The sequence below is a fragment of the Heterodontus francisci genome, chromosome 26 (assembly GCF_036365525.1).
Source record: "Heterodontus francisci isolate sHetFra1 chromosome 26, sHetFra1.hap1, whole genome shotgun sequence".
Classification (NCBI taxonomy): domain Eukaryota; kingdom Metazoa; phylum Chordata; class Chondrichthyes; order Heterodontiformes; family Heterodontidae; genus Heterodontus; species Heterodontus francisci.
In genome coordinates this window covers 53,794,696-53,802,733 of record NC_090396.1, presented here as the reverse complement: position 1 = coordinate 53,802,733, position 8,038 = coordinate 53,794,696, and positions in this window count along the sequence as shown.

Sequence of the window (8,038 nt, the reverse complement as noted above, 5' to 3'; positions counted from 1 at the left end):
TAATAAAACCACTGGACCTTTTAAAATCTCATTTAAGTGAATGGAAGAGGAGATTTTAAACAGCTATGTGCCTGTGGTGTATTTGTAAGCTTGGTGGGAAAAGACAAATAATTTCGAGCAGAGTTGTTGGCACAGAAGTGGGTGAGCAATGTGCTGCCTGGTATTTTTTGATTGGGCATCACTAGGTACTGAAGGCATAAGGTGCAGGCGTGTGTGAACCTCACTAAGGGACTTGAAAATCGTGCAAAAGAAGGCATTTCCCTTATAATCCATGTCATGATTCGAAAGTGTGCTCTCAAGGTGGACATATAAGGTCCCATGGCACAATTCAAAGAAGAGCAAGGATGTTCCCATTGTCATGGCCGATGTTTATTCCTGAACCAACATCACTAAAACAGAATATCTGGTCACTTATCTCAATTGTTTGTGGGAACCTTGCTGTGCACAAATTGGCTGCTGCATTTCCCTAAATTCCAACAGTGGCTACAGTTTATTAGTACTTCATAGGCCGGGAAGCACTTTGGAAGGTCCTGATGTTGTGAAAATTGCTACGTAAGTGCATGGGCCCTTGCTCATTGGGAGCATTAATCAGGAAATTGCAAGCATGCTGCCTACAGTTTTCTGACCATTAAAGGGAAGCAGAACTCAGCAAAAAATCTGTCCTAATGAGTTCACAACATCAGCACATACCTGCACTTGTATACCGCCTTTAACATAGAAAAATGTCCCAAGGTGCTTCACAGAGATGTAAGGAAAGCTGGAAACTAAGCTAAAGAAGGAGAGATTAGGAAAGGTGACCTAAAGCTTGGTCAAAGTGGTGGGTTTTAAGAATGGTCCTGAATCAGGAGAGGCTGAGGGGTTTAGACAGGCAAATCACGGCCACCCAGTGACTGTCAGCAATAAGAAAAATCTGCCAATAAGTAACATGATATGGAAACAAAACTAAAACTTCAATAAAAAAAGCTTAGAAAGGGGAAAGCACTAAAAAATGTAACATATTAAAAATTAAAGCTACAGGATATTTTCTGCCTTGATCTTCTAGTACATGCTAGAAAAACATTTGGGAAATTGTACATTCTCAAACCCATGGTTTTCCATGCATTTAAAATCAGAACATTATTTCCTGCTTTATGCTCTCAGCATGTGGCAGAAGCATTGAGTAAGAAAACTGCTCAAGCTTCTCCTTCATGGCTTGTGGCACAGTCCTCAGTCTTCAGCGTTATTCTGCACACTTCACTGGCACACACACTTTTCCAAGGACAAATGAGGTATACTAGATGCTACAGGAAGGAGCAATTTGCTTTCCTGTGACAGATTTCAGAAAGAAAAGAGGGATTTCAAAACACAAGAAAAGCTACATGTCAGGGCACAGACTGGGTTTTATAACTGGGATCTTCTGGTCTTTTTTGGCTTGTTACCAAATCAGCTGGTGACTGACCCACTAAGCCATCGGTAGTGAAGGTAAAGAAATACAAGTGCAAATTTTTTTTTTTCAACTGGCGTATTGTCAAGTGACATTTTTTCTCTATCAACAACTCACAGACTCCAGCTCCGGTGATTCATACAGCTAATAACTGTCGTAACATTCTTTTGCATTTCTATCTTAGTAATTTGTCCTCCACACTCCTGAATCATGTAATCCCATCACTAGCACTTGTGTTTAACAAAGTTGCATGACTATATATTACGTTAACAAGAGCTGATTAAAGTAGCATTAAGCACATGCTAGCGTAATGGAGACTGGTAAGACTGTTGATGGTCTGACCTCTATTGTGTATAATCCATTTAATTGGATCTTGATATGTGAGAAATACAAACTGCCTTATACATCCAGATCAGTTAAAGGAATGCCTGTCCCAGGCCAATTTTAATTTACCATTAGCAGAGAGGTTAATAACCAGGGAGCATAGATTTATAGTAATTGGCAGAAGGAATGGAGGGGGCTAATGAGAAATCTTTTCACCCAGAGGGTGGTGGTGGTGGTTTGGAACTCACTGTCTGAGAGGGTGGTGGAGGCAGAAACCCTCATCACATTTAAAAAATGCTTGGATATGCATGAAGTGCACTAACCGACAGGGTGATGCAAGTGGCATTAGGCTGGATAGCTTTTTTTTGGCTGGTACAGACACAATGGGTTGAATGGCCTCCTTTCATGGCAGGTGTGCAAAATATCAGCTGCCCCACCTGGGACATGGCAGGCAGGCACTTAGCATAATGATAGAGTCCGTACACACCCCACCCCCTCACCCCCCCCCCCCACCAACATTCAAGTGGCAGGGGTGGCATTGGCGACACCATTTACAGCGTCTCCTGATGTTGGATTGCAGAGTTCAACCCTCCCCCCACCCTACAGTACCCACTTGCAGAGTTCCTCCCTTCCCACCCCCCAAAAGTATTCACTTCCAGAATTCTAACCTCCACTCACATCTGCAGATTAACCTTAGTGGCAATGTCTGATGTTGAAACAAATTCAACAGGATAACACTGAATTACTTACCTAACCTTTGCAGGCACCAAGGACTCTCCCCTCGGTGGTGCCAGCTTTTCAAAGACAGTAAAGTGAAAGCATGGGAGTGTCACACATCATGCAGAAGATTGTGAACAGCTGATAGTGGCAAATTACATTCTAATTCATGCAAAACAGTACTTAACATATTTAAAGTACAGTCCCATTGCAGAGTGGCGGAAGTGTCGCTACGGAACTTTGCCACCTCCGTGAAAATTGTAGACCGTCATTACAGCATTGGGTTCCATGGTGGACGAATCTGCACCGATTCTCCTGCCCCCTCCGCCATAGAACCCGCCTTCAGACCAAGCACAAAAGCCAGCCCAATGTTTCCATGAGGTATCATTGAGCTTAGCACAGGAAACAACCCTCAACTTAGACTGAAAAGAAAGGTTTGCACCAGAAATTCTCAGATTCCAGTCTAATTCAACAACCTGCTCTTGAAGAACATAGAAGCTCTAAAATTCCACTGTTGCAATTCTGATGGTAATGCTGGGATTGTGCTCATTGGTGCTGTCCAATACTGAACTGCACTGGAATTTATAGGGTCAATAGTGGGTGGATGCAACTGCCTGCCTCATGCACCTTGAAATTGGAATCCCCTAATTCTACCATGGCTCATATTGGACTAAACAAGAGGACCAATCAAGGATGTTTTTTAATTTGTCCTTTTTTTAGGGTCCAGACTGCTTTCCTAGTCTGGTCTCATCAGTACAACCCAGTGCATGGCAGATAGGCCTCCTTTTTTTGGCATGTCAGCTGTTACTGAATCACTGTTTCCATCCATGGTCAGGGCTGCAAACTCTCACCTCAAGAAAAGTCTCCACCTCCAACCCCAACCCAGTTCCTCAATTCCACCTCTTGTAACTCCCTATAGACAGAAATGGCAGACACCCAATGCAATCAGGTCTCCTCCATTTTCATGGAGGTTGATCGGTCAATCTCCCATGGAATTTCATATCTATAGTATAGAATAAGAAAAGGACATTAGCTCCTAACATGTGGGATTTGATCTGATTATTTAATTCCTTAAGGCAGGGGAATAATCTTTTTCTTTGATGCATGCAACAATTCTGGAATGAATAATTTTGCTCACTAGTACTGAAGTAGTCTTAAATTCAATGGCAAGTAAGTTGCAGCAAAACCATTGTGGTAGTGAGCACTTTCAGTGTTAATAAATTGAAACTGGCCAGTGAGAACTTTTGCTCCTGGTCTTTTTCCTTTTCCATAATGTTCAGAGAAACTTCCCCCTCTATTTATACTATCTGTTACTAATGCATGCTGCTAGAATTTCAAATCGAGTAATTCTACATCATTTTCACATCTTGCTGGCACACAGGGGCTGATTTTATTGTAAGCATAGGACTCTTTGTAAAGCTGCATAATAAAATGCTTTGTGAAAGTATAATGGTATCGTTTCTATTTGACCACACCACCATCCTCCAACTCCTCTCCACCATTGCCCAGCTGGATGGGACAGCACTTGCTTGCTTCCATTCCTATCTATCCGGTTGTAGCCAGTGAATCATCTGCAATAGCTTCTCTTCCCGCTCTTGCACCATTATCTCTGGTGACCGTCCCTTAGGATCTATATTAGGGCATCTTTGAGCTTTTTTTCAGTGACATCATCCCATCCCACCATCAGTTTCTACATGTACATTGACAACACTCAGCTCTATCTCACCACCACCTTTCTCAACACCTCCATTCTCTAACTTGTCACACTGCTTGTCCAACATCTAATCCTGGATGAGCAGAAATTTTCTCCAATTATCTTTGGTCCTGTAACAAACTGTTCATAAACTTGGTGCCACATTTGACACTAGATGAGCTTCTGAACACTTATCTACGCCATCACTTAGTCTGCCTATTTCCACCTCCATAATAACACCCTGCCTCAGCTCATCTGTTGCTGAAACCTTCATCCATGCCTTTGTTCCCTCTAGACTTATCTATTCCAACACATACCCGGCCAGCCTCCTATGTTCTACCATCCTTAACTTGAGGACATCCAAACTTCTGCTGTCTGTGTCCTAACTCGCACTGAGTCCCATTCATCCATCACCCCTGTGCTCGCTGACCTTCATTGGCTCCCAGTTAAGCAATGCCTCAATTTTAAAATTCTCATCCTTGCTTTCAAATCTCCTCACCCCTCTCTATCTCTGTAATCTCCTCCAACCATACATCCCTTCGAGATGTGTGTGCTTTTGACCATTCCCAATTTTATTTTTCCACCATTGGTGGCTGTCTCTTTAGCAGCCAAGAACCTAAGCTCTAGAATTTCCTCTCTATCTCTCTTTCCTCCTTCAAGACAGTCCTTACAACCTAACTCTTTGACTGAGTTTTTGGTCATCTGCTATTTAGGTCAGTGTGAAATTTTGTCTCCTGTAAAGCACCTTAGGACATTTTACAACATGAAAGGTGCTATATAAATACAAGTTGTCATTGTTGTTGTTGTTTATTTGCTTTTTGTCATTACACTAGCAGAAGGCAGCCATGACAGCTACCACTGTGCACATTTGTGAGAGATTGGTCCAAGTTTTAAAGGCAATGGCATTGGACAAGTTTCCCAACCTGATCTAAGATCAAAAGAGCGGTGCAGGGATTTTGAGCCCAACCTCCTAGCTTAATCATAATAAACATAAGGAGCTGCCAGAATCATCTCTCCATTCAGTAAATGCTTTGCTCCTGCCCTTGAACTTGTCAGTCACCAATGACTGCATCAAGGAACAGAAACAGGATCTTGGATGAAAAATGATTGAAGAAAATGACAATATTTGGGACGAAACAATTTTGTGGCTTAAAGCAATTCTATTTGCAATATGCTTATTGTATCAAAGCAGGCGTGCACAGGTGTACAACATTGCCAAAACATTAAGTTGGTTTAGTCAATGACAGAGCATATTAATCAACTGGATTTGATTTACGCAATCCATCATTTTTAATTAATTCCAATTATCAAGAACTGTAGTTTCAATCAGGCTTCGCCAAGCTTACAACACTGGTAATTACCTTGCTGAAAGAAGATTAGTTGGATTTAAGCTCTCCAGCCACATGTTTTCATTCTTTAGGGGAGCATAGATGTACATAGAATTTACAGCATAGGAACAGATGTTCAGCCCAACTGGTCTATGCCAATGTTTTTGCTCCACACAAACCTTCTCACACCCCTCTTCATCTAACTCCCTCATCATAATCTTCTATTCCTTTCTCAATGTTTGAGATTAAAATAAATTGGTGAAATTAATTTTAATTTAGGTTCCTTAGGTAGCTCACAAGTTAACACCATTCGATAACCATTCATTGAATAGATTAAAGTCGAGATCAATTGTTAATTTTAAAACTGAGATTGGTAGATTTTTGTTAGCCAAAGGTATTAAGTGGTATGGAGCAAAGGCGGGCATATGAGGCTGAATTTTTGATTTGGAGGTGGGAAACAGGAGTCGGGATTGTTTCTGGGTCTCTAACTCACACCTGGGGGGAAATAGTCACTCTTTGAGATTTTGACTGGGGCACCCGCTTAATTAGCATGGATACAGGTTCCCTGTCCAATTCAGGGCAGACGGCGGGCTTTTGAAACTGGAGGGCCAATCAGAGGTCTTCCAACTTGAGAGAAGCAGCAGGAAAGGGTATGTAACTGAGAGGGTGCTTCAACATGGAGCAGCCCTCTCACCAACTGTTTTAAAAGTTTAATTTTTAAAAAAGCACCCAGGCCACCAGTGTTGGAAGGAGGTGGTAGAATCCCTCTACAGGGTGACCTTTGGCCACACCGGCACCCAGGCAGGAAAGGAGGGCCTCTAGGCCTGCCTGGAATGCTGGCCCACCTACACTGGGTCTGCTTCTGGGTGCACGCCTCCAGGTCTTTTAAACTGCCCCATGTGACATTGGGAAACTGGAGGCGGACTGGAAAATTCCCCTTTACCCCTGGTTAGCAAGGCTCTTAATGGACCTAATTGGCTACTGGCCCAAACTCACCTCAGCAAAAATGACCAGTGCCAGAAATGGTGTTGGGAAGCCAGCACACCGGTCCCACCAGTATTTTTGAACCCTGTCTCACTCTGTTCCTGACCTCAGCAGGGCTTGAAAATTCAGCCCATGGAGTTGGGTCACACATTAGTCAAGATTTCATTGATTGGTGGAACAGGCTCATGGGGCCAAATTGCCCACTCCTGTTTCAATGGTCCCATGTTCCTATCTACCTGTAGTTAGAAGAAATGTAACAAGCTACAAGACACCTTAAGTATTGCGTATGGAGTTTTCTTTCTCTGTTTTTAAAAACTAAGGGGGGGCCATGTGCCTTTAAGGCTGAGAGCAGTTTTTATTTTCTCTGGGAGCAGTGGTTGTGGGCTACAAGCCTGTTCCTAGGCAACAGCAAGAGAAATGAGGTCACATGCTGTATTGCATCAGTTTGACTGTGTGTAAGACTAGCTAGAACCAGTTTGATACGGCAGACCAGAGAAGCATGCTCTCCCTGAAGGAAGGATTTGTATCTCTCAGCAGAAAATCTACATTGGCCTACAGGCTGTGTTTCAGATAAAGAGGAAAAGACCCCTGGAAAGGAATCTTTGCATTGTTGGAGGTAGCAAATTCCTTTTTACTTCCAGTCTCTAAGAAGTCTCTGCCTCAGGAGTGACTTTCTGTTGCTTTTTGTGTTTCGGGGAGTTCTGGAATTCTCAGTAAAGTTTCTGCTGTTAGACTGTTAATTCAAAATCCAAATAGATCTGTTGTTATACTCCTTGTTGAAAGATCTGTGTGATGCCTGCTGCAGCCAAAGTGACTTGAACGCCTATCCATTACTGACTGCTCATCAAATTCGCCTGGAGACTTCGAGTGGCATCTGACTATTCAACTTTGGGACACCTCACTGCTCCGGGAATGTAACCCACCAGGGCTTACAGCCCAGTTTTTATTTATTCCTAAGAAACAGCTCTAATTTTAAAAATTTTTTTTAACTGGTTAACTGTTGCTTTTTGAATGTATGTGTGTGTGCATGAGTTAGGAGGAATAAGAAGTTATAAAGTCTTTTCAGACAAAGATTTATCTCAATATTGTTTAAGATTTAGTATATTAATAAATAGTTAATTTGTTGTTGTTTAAAGATACCTGGTTTGATGTGATTTATTCTGGGGGTTAATAAAGTGTTTAATTTGGCTAACTTCTGGTAAATGGGAAACTTTATTCATATGTTGTGACCTGTGGCGTAGTGGGACTGAATTGACTGTGCATTACTCCCGCCTGGGTTATAACAGTGGAACAGACTCATGGGGCCAAATTGCCCACTCCTGTTCCTATGGTCCCATGTTCCTATATACCTGTAGTTAGAAGAAACATAACAAGCTACAAGACACCTTAAGTATTGCATACAGTAAATGGTTTTACTGGCTATTGCAAATATAAAAATCCCACTGTCCTTTGTGAAAATAATTATTGTTCAAGTTCTGCTGTTGCAGCATGAACATTTTTCCCATTTATTTTTGTACCTTCAACTGCAGGTTCATCCTATTTTTATATCACGGGCAACATGGGAGCTGA